Here is an 18,898-nt window from a genome sequence, read left to right as displayed (position 1 = left end):
ATGGAGAAACGGTTGTCGTGACGATGACTGATTACTGACGGACGCTGTCTTTCGTCACCAGACAGGACATCTTGATAAATGTCAACAGTAAATATGGTGTTTGATGAACGGACTGAGGCCTCACGTGTTGATGTTCAAGAAGCAAAGAGAAGCATTTCAACAGGGATGGACAACTTTTAAAACATTTAATTAATTTAACTTTGGTAACAAAAACATTTGGATATTTTGTGGAACTGTCTCAGCGATGGGATATAACTGCGGCGACCTTCACAACGATTTGAACCAGATGACGATTGACTTTCGAGGCTTTCTAAACAGTTTATATGTATAAATTCAAATGGACTTATTGCGTTGTTCACATATCTCATCTGAGCATCAGGGAGCTGAAGGAAGCGAGCTCTCCTATGTACGAAACTGTATTTATTGGTGTCTGAGGTCACTCCAGTGTACACCACCAGACTATAAATTATGAATTCACCATGAATGTTACCTAATACTCGTCATTTCGTTCCGTGTTTTACTTCGTATGAGCGTACTTGTATGACATGTACTGTACCGGTTAGGAGATCTCTGTTACAAATGAGCCGTGAAATGAATCTGGAAACTGTCGTCTAGGGAAGTGGCCTGGGTATGTGACGGGTATGTGACACAGGTATGTGAGGCACTTTGAGCTGATAAGAGGTTTTGGAAGCAGTCCACAGCGCCTATGTGTACTCTAGTCGACACAACCTCCTCGAGCAGGGAAAGGACCTACTACAGTCTACAGTGGATGTCTACACAGCTAGCAGACGTAAACATTTTGTCCCAAGATTTCATAGCGATAACAGTTCTCAGTGTCATTTAAATACGTCGATATCGATGCTATGAGCGTACGTGAATGCGTTGTGTCTGAGTTTGTAATAACATTTCGGAGATGTTGCATCGTTGAGCAGGGGTGTGTTGTGCAGTAATGCAGCGTTCTTTTGCACCTTGGACACAGAGATCACCGCAGGGGGGTTCATCACACTGCTGCAGCCGCCTCCTCCGATCTAGAGGTCACCATCGCCACCTTTGACCTTTGACCTTTACTATGACACCCTGTTGATGTGATGTACTGCTGTGGACACTTGCGTTGAAGGCAGGGCAGAGAGAGGTGGGGAGGTGAACTCTGCTGTGTGTCATTTGTTTGTGTTGTATAATACAGTTGTATCACCGTATGTTCTGCCGTTTTGGCACTGGGAATGTGAGGAAATAAAGAATGGAAGAATCAGACTGAATACTTTGGCTCTTCGACGCTCCTCCTTTTCTCTCTGCTGTTCTGCTCTTTTTTCGTTCAGTGTCAAATAAAGTGAAATTGGCAGGAAGTACTAGATGAGGAATTATGTGATTTGTGTCTCCAGTTTTCGTCGATGACTAAAACTACACTACAATGTTTTCCGTTTTTCGCCAACTAAAACTAGACTAAACCTAAGAAGGGTAGAAATGACTAAATGTGACTAAAATAAATGTGCATCTTCGTCTAAAGACTAAATATGAAGTAGGCTGCCAAAGTGAACACTGACTCACACGCACGTCTGGAGGACTAAAACGACCACTAAGAGGGTGAGACAGCAAGGCGGGCCGGCCGAGAGGACAGATGAAACTAGATTATTCCGGAGACAAAAACAAAAGCTTTTTTAGAGCTTTTTAACTTAGAAAGAATAATGGTTGTTAAGAAGCGCCTTGCTAAGGCTAGGCAGCACAGCCGTTTATAGACTGCTCTAATTCTCATGCCAAATATCCTTGAACCCAGCACACTTTACAGTCCATCTGGGGTAGTGGTGGCCTAGTGCATAGTGAGTTGAGGTGTAATAATAATAATAATAATAATAATAATTATAATAATAACCTTATTTGTATAGCGCTTTTCCTGCAAACGTTGCAGCTCAAAGTGCTTTAATCATTATATAATCTTAATTTAATTATTTTGTAACTTAAATGCAATATTAACACGAACACTTTGCCCGGCTGCCCTTGAACAGGCGGTACAGGACCATGGCCGCAAGGACAAACAGACTGAAGAACAGCTTCTACCCCAGGGCCATCCAGGCCCTGAACACAGCAAAGACCTAGGTTCTGGGCCCTGGACAGTCTGGACGGATTGATGGCAGCTGCTGGATTGAAAAATCAGGTGTAGTGCTGAGGCACAAATGTGTACATTTCAAGCCTGCAAACTGCGACACTTTAAATGAATGTGCAATAACACTATGTGCAATATGACAACCCTAGGGTACATAAGGTTGCAGAGAAATAGGAAATGTTAGAATAGGTATAGCATAGCATAGAGTACAGCACAGTGTTTTATCTGTACAGTATAGTATAGTGGATAGTGTACATAGCCTTTATTTATGTAAACCAGCTCCTTTCCCTTCTGGTTTTTTTAGTATTTTTTTCTTTCCTAGCACCAGGAGAGCCACCCCTCCCAAATTTCGTTGTTTGGTACCTGTACTATAGCAATGACAATAAAGACCATTCATTCATTCATTCATTCATTCATTCATTCATTCATTCATTAAAAGGATGGGTTTTTATAATCTTAATTGAATTATTTAGTCATTTAAAGGCAATATAGTAGTGGTAGCCTAGTGCATAGTGAGTTGAGGGGTAGTGGTAGCCTAGTGCATAGTGAGTTGAGGTGTAGTGGTAGCCTAGTGCATAGTGAGTTGAGGTGTAGTGGTGGTCTAGTGCATAGTGAGTTGAGGGGTAGGGGTAGCCTAGTGCATAGTGAGTTGAGGTGTAGTGGTAGCCTAGTGCATAGTGAGTTGAGGGTAGTGGTAGCCTAGTGCATAGTGAGTTGAGGTGTAGTGGTAGCCTAGTGCATAGTGAGTTGAGGGGTAGGGGTAGCCTAGTGCATAGTGAGTTGAGGTGTAGTGGTAGCCTAGTGCATAGTGAGTTGAGGTGTAGTGGTGGTCTAGTGCATAGTGAGTTGAGGGGTAGGGGTAGCCTAGTGCATAGTGAGTTGAGGGGTAGGGGTAGCCTAGTGCATAGTGAGTTGAGGGTAGTGGTAGCCTAGTGCATAGTGAGTTGAGGTGTAGTGGTGGCCTAGTGCATAGTGAGTTGGGCTGGTGATCAGAAGGTGATGTGTTTAAGTCCCACCTGGGAAAAACCACTTCGCCCTAAGTTACACCAGGGAGACTGTCCTCTGTAATCTCTAAGTCGCTCTGGATAAAAGTGTCTGCTAAATGGTAAGAATGTAGAGAGGTTTAGTTTTCCTGTTTTCATTGTAGGGTCGGGACCCTTAAGAGGAGCAGGGGTGTTTACCATGTGCCAGTAGTGATTGTGTTGATCGATACCAGGGAACCCCACTTATCCATGAACACACAACCCTATTTACCTATCCATGAACACACAACCATAATTTACTTATCCATGAACACACAACCATATTTACTTATCCATGAACACACAACCATAATTTACTTATCCATAAACACACAGAACCATATTTACATTACAGTCCATTTACATGGACTTCTCATTCATTCATTCCGATTAAAAAGCATCTGAAGTACTGTATGTATATTTAAAATGTTTACATTTAGCGGACGGCTTTATCCAAAGTGACTTAGAACAAAGTAGTCAAAGTAAGTGAATCATCTATCCATCAGTCATTGCAAGAAAGGAATCTCTACTCAGGACAGGGGCCATTGGCAGTCATAATGCTAGAAGAAGGAAGAATTAAGTTGTTTTGTTTTGTTTTTTGTTTTATACACAGTAGAGAAACTGAACAGAGCGCGTGTACTCAAACAGACCAAAGAGGTCCGAGTCCTTTTGCACAATATGACAGATTGCTGTTGTAGATGCACTTCCACTTACAGCTTTTTAGAGATTATATCAGAAATATTACAACACAAAATGAGAAAAGAGGTTTGTTTTATGACTGAAGTAGAAGTCAGATCCCGTTTAATCCTATTTAAACAAGACTTAATTCCAGAAAGGAAGGTTGTCCCTGCCACCAGCTAGGAAATGTTTATTCAGGAATTAAGTTCATATCGCCTGACCACTGTTTCATTATGTCACCTCAGAGTGAAAGCCCTCCAAGTCCAAACAAGGCAGCGCTGTACTGTACCTCCAATAAATCTCACTCTGACATCTTTTCATTTCCACGGAACCACGTCCAGAGAAGATCCGTGGAAAGATTGACATTGGGTAAATATTTTAATTGAAACAGAATTGTGTCCAGGCTAAAGCTACATTAGCTAAACATTTATCCAACCATCACGGCTATTGGAATAACACCCTGGCTGTCTACGTAGCGGAGAGTATCGGAATAATTTATTTTAAACAGTCCTGAATATATAATAACTTCTCCACCTCATTCAGAGGTCGTGGTCGAGAGGAGACTTTCCCGTGTAACTTGTTGAAACAGTGTTTGGAGCCGCGTTTCAGCTGTCCACCGCGCTGATGCATGAATGGACAGAGAGGCAGGAGGGTTGGGGGCATGACGTGCAAAACTAATACTGTACATTCGTTAGTGGAAGCACACTCTCTGAGACACACACACATACATACCTACACACACGCGCATGCACACACACACACACACATACATACCTACACACACACGCACACACGTGCATGCACACACACACACTTACCTATACATACACATACACACACACATACCTACACACACACATACACACATACCTACACACACACACGTGCATGCACACACACACACATACACACGCACACATACACGCGTGCATGCACACACACACACATACCTATACACACACACACACATACCTACACACACATACACGCACATACACTCATACCTACACACACACGCACATGCACATGAACGCACGCACACGCGTGCATGCACACACACATACCTACACACACACGCACATGCGTGCATGCGCACACACACACACACACACACACACACACACACACACAATACCTCACCCACTAATGCTGGTTTCCTGGAAACCCTCTCTTGAAGACTCAGTGAAAGTGCTCTTAAAATGATGAGTGTCTGAAGTGTGGATGACAGAGAGAGAGGATGGATGGAAGGATGGATATCTTTCGCTCTCTTCCTCCCTCACTCTCTCTCTCTTCCTCCCTCCCTCCCTCTCTCCCCCTCCCTCCCTCTCTCTCTTCCTCCCTCTCTCTCTCCCCCTCTCCCCCTCCCTCCCTCCCTCCCTCTCTCTCTCAGGAGGATGGCAGTATTGGGTTTCCTCCCCTGCTATAGTAAGCTTGGTGCAGGGCGATGGAGGGACGGTGTGGTTGCTATGTCAGCGTGTGGTTGCTATGTCACCGTGTGGTTGCTATGGGACAGTGTGGTTGCTATGTCACAGTGGTGGTTGCTATGTCGCCGTGTGGTTGCTATGGGACAGTGTGGTTGCTATGTCACAGTGGTGGTTGCTATGTCACCGTGTGGTTGATATGTCACTGTGTGGTTGCTATGGGACAGTGTGGTTGCTATGGGACAGTGTGGTTGCTATGTCACCGTGTGGTTGCTATGTCACCGTGTGGTTGCTATGTCACTGTGTGGTTGCTATGGGACAGTGTGGTTGCTATGTCACAGTGGTGGTTGCTATGTCACCGTGTGGTTGCTATGGGACAGTGTGGTTGCTATGGGACAATGTGGTTGCTGTGTCACTGTGTGGTTGCTATGTCACCGTGTGGTTGCTATGGGACAGTGTGGTTGCTATGTCACCGTGTGGTTCAGGGTTCGAGTTATAAGCTGAGCTTTGTGGGGGTCTCCAAAATAACAGTGCGAAATGTTCTCATGCACGCGCGCGAATCATGCCCACACAGCGTTGGGACTTACAAGTTTTAATTAGCCATAGGCTACTCATTTCACCACATCAACAGCACCACATGAAACAACAGCTATAAGCGATAGTCACGGGTATCTCGGACAATAATTTTGTTGTTTTTGCTATACAGTCCATTCACTTTCACTGTTAGCACGACACATTGTCCACATCTCCATTTCCAGTGATATCGCACCTGACATAAATAATCATGTATGCTCGTCCATGAATTGTGCTTTCATCTAATGTTATGCTACTACGGGAATCAAGTGATTTGACATTAGAAATGAATTTGTTTCATCTCTTGTGCAATGTGCTCTACAATCTGGGCACATGAATTATCGGATCGGTGAGCAGGGGCCAACTGTCGCGCCATTCATCTCATTAAGTTTCATAATTGGATTCAGTTTTGTATAAGGCATCCTTTCTTTAGTGACAGTATAGGCTGCCCTGAACGAACTAGCTGTCTCTGGAGGTGAGTTCTGCTACTTTCTTCGGAAGCACTTGCTTTTGTTTGAGCTCTGCTATTTCAACAGTTTCAACGTTAGGTGTCATAACAGGTGCAGCTGAATTCAAGTTTGGTTTCTTGGATGAAAACCCGAAACTTTCCAGGCTTGTCGACTCGGTCGGCAGCAGTGGCCTTTTTTGGGGCGGCATGATAGCTAGCTACTGAATGTTTTCTTCTCAATAATCGTGTTTTCACGTTCGCAAGTTCTCAACGATCATATTCTGCTGTTGCACAATATTCTACTGCGCCCCATAGTGTCTTGGTGGTAAAGTGCAGGCAGTCAAAGGCCTTCTGTCATTCACAGGAGATTAATGCTGGTGCGCGTAGTTCTTTTGGAAAACGTGTTTATTTTAGAATATTTATCATATAAATAAATATAAATAATACTCATTACATTGACATTTTTGATCAAATAATGGTTGTGGTAATGTATTATTAGCGACCCCCACAGATGTATGATTTTACTGCTTTCATGGGAGCTCAGACCTTCCTTATGGGAGCTCAGCTCCCATTGGCTCCCACATAACTCGAACCCTGGGGGTTGCTATGTCACCGCGTGGTTGCTATGTCACCGTGTGGTTGCTATGTCACTGTGTGGTTGCTATGGGACAGTGTGGTTGCTATGTCACCGTGTGGTTGCTATGTCACCGCGTGGTTGCTATGTCACCACGTGGTTGCTATGTCACCGTGTGGTTGCTATGTCACAGCAGCAGCGACAGCTGCACATTACTGTCAGGACAGAGGAGGTCAAATGCACAGGAATCTGATTCAACTATTCATTGTGTCTGTGTGTCTGGGTTTGTGTGTTTGCACGTGTGTGTGTTTGTGTGTGTGTTTGCATGCGTGTGCGTCTGTGTTTGCGTGTGTGTGTTTGCATGTGTATGTGTGTGTGTGTGTGTGTTTGCACATGTGTGTGTGTTTGTGTGTATGTTTGCACGTGTGGGTGTGTGTGTGTGTGTCTGTGTGTGTGTGTGTGTGTGTGTGCATGTGTGTTGTTTTGATCCTCCTGACCCATTTCTCTCAGCTGCTTTGTGATTAAGAGCCGTGAGACCTGCTGGGCTGAACAACTTAACGAACAAACAAACATCTTCACTTCAGCTTGTAGTGTTTGTGGCATAAGTGTTGAACGCAATTATTTTATGTTGCATGGGGAACTTGTTAATTGTTAGTTAGTGCAGGTGAAAGACTACTCAATCCACCAAGGTTAGCCTACCCAACCTTTAGTAAACTTTTTTTGGGGAGATGAAGTCCTCTGGGTTGTTGACGACATTTCAAAAAAGTCTTTGACGTGTGTCCGTCACGTTTGTACAGAGCCATAGCGTTACGTAACGTCTTTAGATAAGGTCATAAGGTGGAAGTAGTTGTAGCTCTTCATAATCCTGGAATTCTCTCCACAACAGGTTTAAAACCTGAGGTTCTTTGGTGGAGTTTAAACCCTCGGTCGATGCAAATATCACAGATGTGTATAACTGTCGTAAGGACAGCTGTTTTTAGTCACTAGAAACAACCGTGTCCATAGTTTATTCAATGTTGTCTCTGTGCATGTAGTATGTTGTTTTTGTCTAAAACTTTGTTCCCCCTGCTGCTGTTGAAACAGGTCTCTCTTGAAAAAGAGATGTTATCTCAACGAGGCTAATCTGTATAAATAAAGGTTGGATAAATACATAAATAAATAAGTAGGCCTCTCAACAGGGACCCCTCGAGCTGGGTTAAGTGGGCATCTCCCTCCAAAAAAACAAAACCCAGATTGCCACATATTTTTAAAATCAAATAATAACCCGATTAAAACTGCTCAATTTGAGAAAATAGACTTTGGGGGGGAAAAACAGTCATAATTCACACCAAATCCCAGCTCAGCATAGTCAACATTCAGACAGGAATATTAACAGGGGCTATTAATGTTGAAATGTCAAATGGCTTTTCAAGTTAATGTGACAAATACCAAATTGTGCCTAAAGTCACCGTGTCACCAGACCAAAGTCCCAGTTCAAACCCTGTTCACTGGAGCAAGCACGAGTACGTTTGATCTAATGCACCGTTAATTCAGCCGTGGACGTTAACTTGGGTCAAATCACAGGGCTGCATTCAATCAAACATTGGTCTTGCGGTAGGACCGTTAAATCCAACTGAACACAAAGCTGACTTATCCAAAGACGAGCTTATCAACTGACAGCCAAGTAAAAACGCGTGCCGGTAAACCACTACGACACTCCGCTGCTCAAAAACAAACACAGGAATGTGCTTCCCGGCCACCGTACCTTGGACCCACTGTACTTAACCGGCACTTAACGGCACTGTGTGTTCCAACGGTTTACCGCACAGCTGATTAATCAATGAAACCAATAGAGTGAGACAGGATATGTTCATACCAGTTGCCTTTCAGGAAGTAGTGAGATCGTGCACCTAGCCTATTCTTGTTGCACTGAAGCAGGTGGTTGATTGACTGTGTCCCCTTATCCAAATGTAAGGGGTATCCTATGGTTGTCTAGTGGTGATGTTAGGATTGACTGTGTGTACCAGTGGAGGCTCCTCCATAGAGGTGGAGGAGGCCTGGCCTCCCCAATAATTTGAGAGAAGAGAGAGAGATTTTTAAAAAGCAATAATTATATTTATTGTATTTATTTATTTAACAAAAAACATATTTTAAAAATGTTTATATTAATATTATTTCCGTTTTGTTCATAAATCTGAATGTTTCCATGGCTAAAACCCAATATTGCAATTGTAAAGCACCTACAGGCCAGAATCCCTATCCGTTTGTATTGAGGAGGCCAGGCCTCCTGTCGGAAAGGCCAGGCCTCCTGTCGGAAAGGCCAGGCCTCCTGTCGGAAAGTGGTTTCTCATAAAAGTCAATGTAATGCAATTTTTTTCATGGCAATATGTGATTGGCTAAATCACTGAAAATGGGTGGGCAGAGGAGGCCTGGCCTCACCATGCATTGAGTCCAGGGCTGAAAGATTGACATTTTGTTCGTCCAATCACCTGAAGCCATTTTGACTTCAGTCAAAGAAACACTCGCGGCGAGTAATACTCGTGGCTTTAAGTGCTTTGCTTAAAATGACCTCGGAAGTCGGCGCGATTTATACATCGAATAGGTAGACAACATTTAGGATTTATTGAACAGTTTTATTTTTAATATGAATAATTAATAATTGTATGTAGTATGTTGTGGTGAATGTTGTGAGCCTGAGCAGAAGGGACAATAGCTGCTGCAGGCGGACCAGAGATTCATGCCAATAGTTTTGTTTATTTGATGACCCATTGTGCAGGTAACTTATTACATAATGTTGTTTGAGTTCTATGTTTTGGTGCATTTTGTAAGAGTCCACTCGTGGTGTTGCTAGCATTCGCGATCTAGGGCATGGCTAGTCAGTAACGTCATGTTGCATTCCACATGTAGTACCTTTTTCCGCCACACGCGTGTATGAGTGCTGTTCTGCAGGATAAATATTAGAAATGGATGAAGTATTGTTCTGAATTGTATGTTGTGTGTCTGATTGACATAGTGTTTGAGTGCTTTTGACATGTCATTGATTGTATGTAGTATGTTGTGGTGAATGTTGTGAGCCTGAGCAGAAGGGACAATAGCTGCTGCAGGCGGACCAGAGATTCATGCCAATTGTTTTGTTTATTTGATGACCCATTGTGCAGGCAATAAAAGCTGCTTCATCCACCATCCTGAGAGTGTCCCAATCCCTTCAGTACCGGCAAACACAAATTAATAATTTTTAACAAAGACAGATAAGAAGAACAGGGAACATTCCATCGCGAGTGAAGCGAGCAAGCGGGAAAAAAAATTGGCCTCCTCAATTCTGGAAGTCACCAGCCTCCACTGGTGTGTACCCTTGTCTAAATGTAAGGGGTATGGTTTGTGGACGGTGGGGGGGGGCGTGCGGGGGATATCCCTTATTTTCCCTTATTTTGGGGAAAATATCCCTTATTTAGGAGGTAGTCGTTGCTGAGTGAATAGACACACAGTGGTTGATGAATGACCTCATAGATCCTGACTGTTATCAATGCGTTCCTTTGATCAGAAGTGTACGGAATCCCCACTAACCAATCAGGGTTGTTCATCATGCGGTCACTCTTTGACTGGCAGGCGCATCTCTTCATCATGTAAATTAGAATAATAAAACACTTCCTCAACCAATCAGGGCTTCGCTTCTTTTGTTGTGTTACGTTTTAAATGGGTAATGAAGAAGATAAAGATGATAAGATTAAAAGCAATCATTGCATTGGCAGTCCAGTTATTGTTGTCATTGTTTCTATGGTATTTAAAAAATATATATATATATATATATTAGTGTTGAAGCTCGTCCACTGTGCAAAGGTAATTATTGACAAGCAAAACAACAAAACAAGTAGAAGAGCTCATATAACTCCTATTTTAGAGACTCTACACTGGCTTCCTGTTAAGTTCAGAATAGATTTCAAGATCCTTCTGCTTGTTTATAAAGCTCTCACTGGCACAGCACACGAATATCTGAGAGACCTTGTGCTAGCATATCAGCCCAATAGAGCTCTCAGGTCTTCTGACGCTGGTTTTCTCTGTGTACCACATGTACAAAAGAAGAGATTTGGTGAGGCTGCATTCTCATTTTATGCACCCAAATTGTGGAATGCACTGCCAGTTTACATTAGGGATGCAACCTCAGCAAATATGTTCAAGTCAAGACTAAAAACCCATCTTTTTAATATTGCCTTTAAATGACTAACTAATTAAATTATTATTATATAATGATTGGAGCACTTTGAGCTGCAACGTTTGCAGGAAAAGCAATATACAAATAAAAAGTAATTATTATTATTATTATTATTATTATTATTATTGACTCAAGGAAGTTGAGAGAGGGAGGGCACGATAGCGCTACTGGTAAACACCTCACACACCTCACACACACACACACACACACACACACACACACACACACACACACACACACAAACACACACACACCACACACACACACACACACAGAGAGGGGGTCAACATCATGGTTAAGAGAGAGAAAGCGAGGGAAACATTATCGAAAAAAACTACTCAAGGAAGTTGAGAGTTTCGTCTGACTCAAGGAAGAGATTCAGAAATGTGTAAAATGTCTAGTATGCACAGCACAGGACTTCCTCATTCTGGGAGGGCACGGGAGCACTACTGGAAAACACCTCACACACCTCACACACACACATGCACACACACACACACACACACACACACACACACACACACACACACACACAAACACACGGTCAACATCAGGGTCAATGAGTTGTCCCACACACAACTTGACCTCTGGCCTGTGTCTGACCCCCGTGTACACTCAGACACACGCTCAGACACACACTCAGACACACACTCAGACACACACTCAGACACACACTCAGACACACACTCAGACACACACTCAGACACACATTCAGACACACACTCAGACACACATTCAGACACACATTCAGACACACACTCAGACACACACTCAGACATTTACATTTAAATTTTTGGCATTTAGCAGACGCCTTATTCCAAAGCGACTTACAATCAATACATTTAAATGCTAAGCATGTGAATCATCAGTCCACCATTCGTTGCAGGAAGAGTAATCTAGCTCAGGCCCGGGGCCATTGATAGAAGGAAAAACCTTCTCCGATCACCTTCTTCTAAAACCTAGTTTTTTTAATTATTATTTTTTTATACTGGAGAAACAGAGAAACAGTACAAGGGGGGCAATAGAAGTTCTTAGGGACACAGTAGAGGGGAAAGCGGGTGTCTTTAGGAGACGTAGTGCTGAGCCGCAGAAGATGTCTCAGGAGGAGCAGTTAAGGTGTAACCTGAAGAGGTGGGTCTTCAGTCTACGACGGAAGATGGGTAGTGACATTCTGACAGCCGTGGGGAGCTCATTCCACCAGCGGCGAGCCAGTGTTGTGAAGAGACGTGATCGGGCAGCACGACTGCTGTGCAGAGGTGGTGGGGCCAGTCGGCCAGCCGAGGTGGAGGAGCGGAGTGAGCGGGCTGGAGTTTGGGGGGTGACCATTTCCTTCAGGTAGGCAGGGGCTGTCCCTTTAGCTGCCTGATATGCAAGCACCAGGGTCTTGAATCTGATGCGAGCTGATATCGGGAGCCAGTGCAGGGTGCGAAGGAGAGGGGTGACATGAGAGTATTTGGGGAGGTTGAATACCAGCTGGGCAGCAGCGTTCTGGATGAGCTGCAGAGGTCTAATGGCGGAGGCGGGGAGCCCAGCCAGGAGTACGTTGCAGTAATCCAGGCGGGAGATGACCAGTGCCTGGGTCAAGAGTTGCGCTGACTCTCTGGTAAGGAATGGTCATATCCTTCTGATGTTGTAGAGGAAGAATCTGCAGGAGCGAGCCGTTGCTGCAATGTTCTCCGCACAGGATAGTCGGTTGTCCAGGATCACTCCAAGGTTCTTGGCTGTCAGGGAGGGGGTTACAGTAGAGTTCTCCACTGTGATAGAGAAGTCTTGGAGAGGGCAGGCTTTCCCGGGGATGAAGAGGAGCTCGGTCTTGTTAAGATTGAGCTTGAGATGGTGGTCAGCCATCCATGATGAAATGTCAGCGAGACATGCAGAGATACGGGTTGCCACGTGTACATCAGACGGGGGGAAGGACAGGAAGAGTTGAGTGTCGTCTGCGTAGCTGTGGTAGGAGAGCCCATGTGAAGAGATTACCGAGCCAAGAGACTTGGTGTAGAGAGAGAAAAGTAGGGGCCCTAGGACAGAACCCTGGGGTATCCCAGTGGAGAGGGTTCGTGGAGAAGACAGCGATTCTCTCCAGGTCACCTGGTAGGAGCAGCCCGCCAGGAAGAAAACCAGGAGTGTGCGGTGCCAGAGATGCCCAGACACACACTCAGACACACACTCAGACACACACTCAGACACACACTCAGCTCTGGACCCTGGACCCTGGAGCCTGGAGCCTGGCATATGACTCAAGGAAGTTGGGAGTTTCGTCTGACTCAAGGAAGAGATTCAGAAATGTGTAAAATGTCTAGTATGCACAGCACAGGACTTCCTCATTCTGGGAGGGCACTACTGGAAAACACCTCACACACACACACACACACGCACACACGCACACACACACACACACGTGACTTAGGGGAACAGTGGCATTAGACTAGCCAAATCCTCCATCACCAGACCTGACCCTGGCGGTTGCTCCTGTCCTGTGTGTGTGGCCTTACGCCCGCTAGCTGCTGCCTGCTAGCTGCTCAGCCTTGGGGGACATGACTCCATCCAGGCCCGGCCCTAAGACCATAGGACTTTTGTGGGTCTAAGCAAGATTTTTATTATGGTCCTCCACAATACAATCCTGTGTGTGTGTGTGTGGGGGGGGGGGGGGGGGGGGGGGGGGGTATTGTTTTTTTTTAGCCGTTTTAGAGTTTTGAATTGACAGTGTTTCATCGACGGGGGGGAGTTTTTCCATTGATGAGTGTTTGTATGTGTGTGTGTGTGTGTGTGTTTGTGTGTATACAATAGACATGGTACACTCTAAGGACAGGGGACAACCAACCTGTAGGATCAATTAATCAAAACGAATGAATTAGAGGTGACAACAGCGCCATCCCCTGGAGGACTGAGGTAACACAACGACCTCTGTGAACCAGATTGTTTGGTGAGAAACTGCTTGAGTGTTGCGCTTGAGCAGTGTTGGGGAAGATTACCAATTACTTTACAAGGAAAGAGGTTGAACTGTACTAAAGCTACTCTTGAGAGAATTATAGTTTGTCAAACTAAAGCTACTTTGAAAAAGTAGTCGAAAATACCCGACGTCCATGTGAGAGAAATCACTGTGAGAGAAAAACGTGGTGGAGCGAAGAGGGGAGACCAGAGGCAGTAAGGGAAGATATAGTAGGGTAATTGAGTTCAATGGCTGGAATAATAGTTCATTTCAAATTAATTTGTTTGTTTTGCTTTCTTTTGGAAGAATGTAGTGAGCAGTGACTAGCTGTGACTACTAGTGACTAGTAGCTTACTACACCACTACATGGCAAAAAAAGGAAAACTACTAGGATTTGAATTCAGTTTAACTGCCACCAAGCTACCGCAAAAAGTAGTTAAACTGACAGTTGAGCTACGCGTAGTGGTACTACTCCCCAACACTGGGGTCAAGGGTCAGGTTGTGGGACATGAAGCCAGCCTGGGCTCAAAAACCAGAAGTCACTTTTCCAGTGTTGCAATTAAGCATGTTCTCACTGACTGATTTAGTAGACCTGGACTTCTCATGGACAATGTTGGTGTTTTTACAACAGGGCCCCTGGTCACTGTACAGAATAGTAATGCAAGGGCTCCCCCTACTGGTGACATTGGTATATAGGATGGCTGGATGGATGGATGGATGGGTGGGCGGGTAGGTACTTTATTGATCCCAGAGGGGAAATTAAAGTGTTACAGCAGCTCACAAACAACAACAAAATAAAGTGATAATAGAATACAACTAAAATAGACATCTGAAACATTATATACAATAAGAACAGTCCAGTATGATATAACATCCTCCAGCCTGACTCTGATCACCCAGATCGAGCCAGCCAAGGAGGAGTTGTACAGTCATATTGTGGCAGGCAGAAAATATCTCCTATAGAGCTCCTTAGTGCAGCGTGGTTGTAAAGATCTCCTATAGCGCTCCTTAGTGCAGCGTGGTTGTAAAGACCTCCTATAGAGCTCCTTAGTGCAGCGTGGTTGTAAAGATCACCTATAGCGCTCCTTATTGCAGTGTGGTTGTACATATCTCCTATACAGTAGAGCTCCTTAGTGCAGCATGGTTGTAAAGATCTCCTATAGAGCTCCTTAGTGGTTGTAAAGATCTCCTATAGAGCTCCTTAGTGCAGCGTGGTTGTAAAGATCTCTTATAGCGCTCCTTAGTGCAGCGTGGTTGTAAAGATCTCCTATAGCGCTCCTTAGTGCAGCGTGGTTGTAAAGATCTCCTATAGAGCTCCTGTCGTGTATTACCTTGTTGGTTATGAATCAAAGAACAATTCTGAGTTCAAGACTATTTATTTAAAGTACAAAAGTATACAGATATCAAAGCTGGATTCTGGTCTGGTCTGGGGTGGGGTGGTTAAGAGGCCGGTCTGCCCCTGTGCGAAGGTCTTTATGTATTTTCGTATGCAAATATCTACCACAGACCATGGCCTATCACCTTCACTAGAGATGGTCAAGGGGTGAAAAGGGGAGAGCCCAATATGATGTCACCTGACCAGGCTAGGGCAGCAGTTCTCCCTAGCCTTCTATCCAAAAGGGTGTGTGTTTACAAGGTGTCATAAAACCCCCATTTTCAGTAGAATCTTACAGAGCCAAAAGCAAGAATACAGGCCCATTATTATACAATCCATGCACGTGTGTGTGTTTAAGTAGAAATATACTACACTCCTTAGTGGTTGTAAAGATCTCCTATAGCGCTCCTTAGTGCAGTGTGGTTGTAGTAGTCTGTTGCTAAAGGAGCTTCTCTGCTCTGCTAGTGTCATGTAGGGGATGGGAGGGGTTGTCCATATGGTCCTCATCCTCCTCCTCCACAAATATAATTACTTCTGTTTCAAAACATAAAGGTTATTGCTGGTGTGAATGTTTCCAAGAGTTAGTAAACTAGGGGGACTGCTACAGCACTGGTTTTGCTGCTAGAGCCCAAATCAATGCAATGGAATCAATGTGCTGATCTGAAATCTTGCTTTTGCACCTTAGACAATTATTTGTCTTCTTTTTTTAACCTTTATTTAACCAGGGTCGGTCCCATTGAGACACAATGGTTTCTTTTTCAAGGGAAGCCTGGCCCAGACAGCAGCCAGCTCAACATCAAGTTTCAACAGCCAAAACAAACAGCACAATTACACAATAAAACAACACCAGATCAACAACAAATAGACTAAATACAATTTGATCAGAGCAATAGGATAAAACATAATAATATTATAAAACAGGAGCAAGAACGATATGAATAAATAGAATAAAATAGACAAACTCTCCACAGCAAGAGCCTGCTGCGAAACTGTTCAGCTCAGCTTACAATGTTCAAGCCAAACCAACGACGTTGCCCAATGCATTCTTAACCAATGACGTACCAGCTGAAAGGCTACATTACAGAGACAATAAAGAGAGGATTCCCTCTGCTAACTACTTCCGGAAATCATTAGCACAATTTCAGTCAAAGTTAGAATGCACTACTTCTACAAATTGTCTGTCAAACTGAGCCCTCGTTACAAAAATGCACATACATTGAATTTAACAGCGTTGCTGTCACTATTCAACCACATGCGAGACATGAAATAAAAACAATGCAGGTTCGAAATACTAATACATCTTAAAGTTATGGAAATGTGGAAAGTGTGGAGTCTTTGTCTTACTCTACACTCTTTGCCAGGCCCCGCCTCCGTCAGCCCACGGATACAAGAGAAATTATATCTGTGTCGTCTCAGCAGCATTAAGATTTCCGGTTTCGCGTTTAGCCGTTTTCTCAGCTTCAAAATAAAAGCGCGAATTTAAAATTAAAAAAAAAACAACAAAAAGTATTGAAAGGGATGTGATCACAACGTTTTTTCTTATTTGTTTTGATGACATAATGACAAGATTACCAAGCAGAAATGATAAGCAATTTTGAATAAGTATTTTTGATCTTTAAAATGTCCATATTAGTGCAATTATATTTGGGGGAAAAAATGCACAAATATGTTTCAAAGGGCCAATAATTTATGTATTTGTGTACAGTCCATTATGTGTCCGCTATCCAGTGCAGCAGTCTTTCATCAGGGTGATGTGAATATTAGAATAATTACAAAACATTAAGAACACAAATAATACATTGAGAGGATGAAACATTTTTACTCCCAGATATAATGACATATTTGTGGTTCCTTTATCCATATTTAATATTTCTAAATGCTTAAACAAACACTTCTATCAATGTATTTTATCCATAAACTATTGTCTTATTGAATGTTTTTTATATTAGCTTTTATTCATTGCCATGCTCTTGCTGTATTTTTAATAATGTATGTAAAGCACTTTGAATTGCCCCTGTTGTATGAAAAGTGCTATACAAATAAACTTGCCTTGAGTGTAGGGGGCTTTTATTTAGAAATCAATGTCATTGACCGGAAGTAGGTGGGCGGAGCTCCACCCTGCAGCTGAGACACATGAGGGTTTCCAGACACTTTATTGGAAACTCCCCTCTGTCTCCTTCCCTTTTAAACATTACGCGGCGAAATAAAACCTCAGATCTTAGATCACAACCAGGGGTGTCAGTCTGAGAGTTTTACCTCTTCATCTCTTCAATTTCCGATCAACATGGAGAACCGAAAACGTCTCAGAGACGATTCCTCCAGAGAGGAGGATTCAGCGGTGGTTGACAGCTTCACAACCCCGGAGAAGCGCGTCTCTGTCCCGGCGGCGCGCCAGCCCGGGGACTGCAGGCAGTGGGGCTTGGAAGAAACCTGCCGGTATCTGCGTCTGGAAGGGCTGGGAGCCTGGGAGGACAAGTTCAGAGGTTGGTGTTTTCGTGTATAATATTGTGTTTTTATATTGATCTGACGTGTGAAAGCTTCCTAATCGATGTTATGTTGTTGTATGTAGCCTGGTGTGAGGAGGGTACAGGGTGGTTCAGGAGGGTCTAGGTGGGTAGAGGAGGGTGCAGACTGGATCCTGGTCTGAATTCTGGATTCATTTGAATGATTTTCTAATGATCAAGGATTTCATGAATGCTAGCCACGTTACCCTTGTGAAATGATGTGATATTTGAAAACATGGGACGTTGGAACGTTTTTGTTCTCTTTACTAAAATTATGATTATTATTATTAACCCACTGTACAAGTACACAAGAGTATAACTCTTTGGCTTAGGTTCCTCAACATTGACATTGCAGCATCAAGATACACAATCACAATAATAAAGTAAAATCATTAATAATCAAGTGATGGTACTACAGTGGCTTCAATAGTGCAAAATGCTGTGCAAAGTACAACTAGATGAAATGCAATATAATACAGTACAAGTTAGAACACTGACTAACCCCTAAATGTCCTTAAACTAGTTTATATCACACTGGAACTGACCTAAGTGAGATGTTGTTGTTATTGGGCATATTTACACATTCTCATGAGGTCCAGATGAACACACACACACACACACACACACACACATGTTAAATGCTTTATTTATGTCCACATAAATTGTACAATATCTAAAGGACATAAAAAAAAGTGCATTTTGACATTATGGAAACAGTCACACACACACACACACACACACACACACACACACACACACACACACACACACACACACACACACACACACACACACACCAAACAATCAGGGAACTGAAACCGTGGTGCTGGCACTGAACCTCAAGGATGCTACAAACGTAGACATCCCCTGATATCTCATTAAAGAGGAAGTCATGGAGACATTATACGCATAGTTATCTGCACAACGTCAACAGTGTGATCATGTTCTCACGTTATTATGGTGATTATAAAACCTGCCTGTCATTTGTCATTGTTTGTGTCGTGAACCTTGGTAAGTGTTGGTGTTAGAGTAGTGAACCTGGCTAAGTGTTGGTGTTAGAGTAGTGAACCTTGGCGAAGCGTTGGTG

At 43.5% G+C, this 18,898-nt stretch overlaps 1 protein-coding gene across 1 annotated transcript in view; it reads left to right on the top strand.

The window, feature by feature from the left end:
- Window positions 1–17,722: 17,722 nt before the first annotated feature.
- The window catches only part of samhd1 (SAM domain and HD domain 1), a 17,078-nt gene continuing 15,902 nt past the window's right edge, over window positions 17,723–18,898 (top strand). Inside the window, exon 1 of the mRNA XM_080526695.1 lies at window positions 17,723–17,790. The gene's annotated coding sequence lies outside the window, so the exon portion shown is untranslated. The remainder of the gene's footprint in view (window positions 17,791–18,898) is intronic.

Source organism: Nansenia antarctica (assembly GCF_963989245.1).
Source record: "Nansenia antarctica genome assembly, chromosome: 3".
Classification (NCBI taxonomy): domain Eukaryota; kingdom Metazoa; phylum Chordata; class Actinopteri; order Argentiniformes; family Microstomatidae; genus Nansenia; species Nansenia antarctica.
Note: the sequence above shows the minus strand (reverse complement) of the source record. Positions and strands in the feature narration are given on the sequence as shown.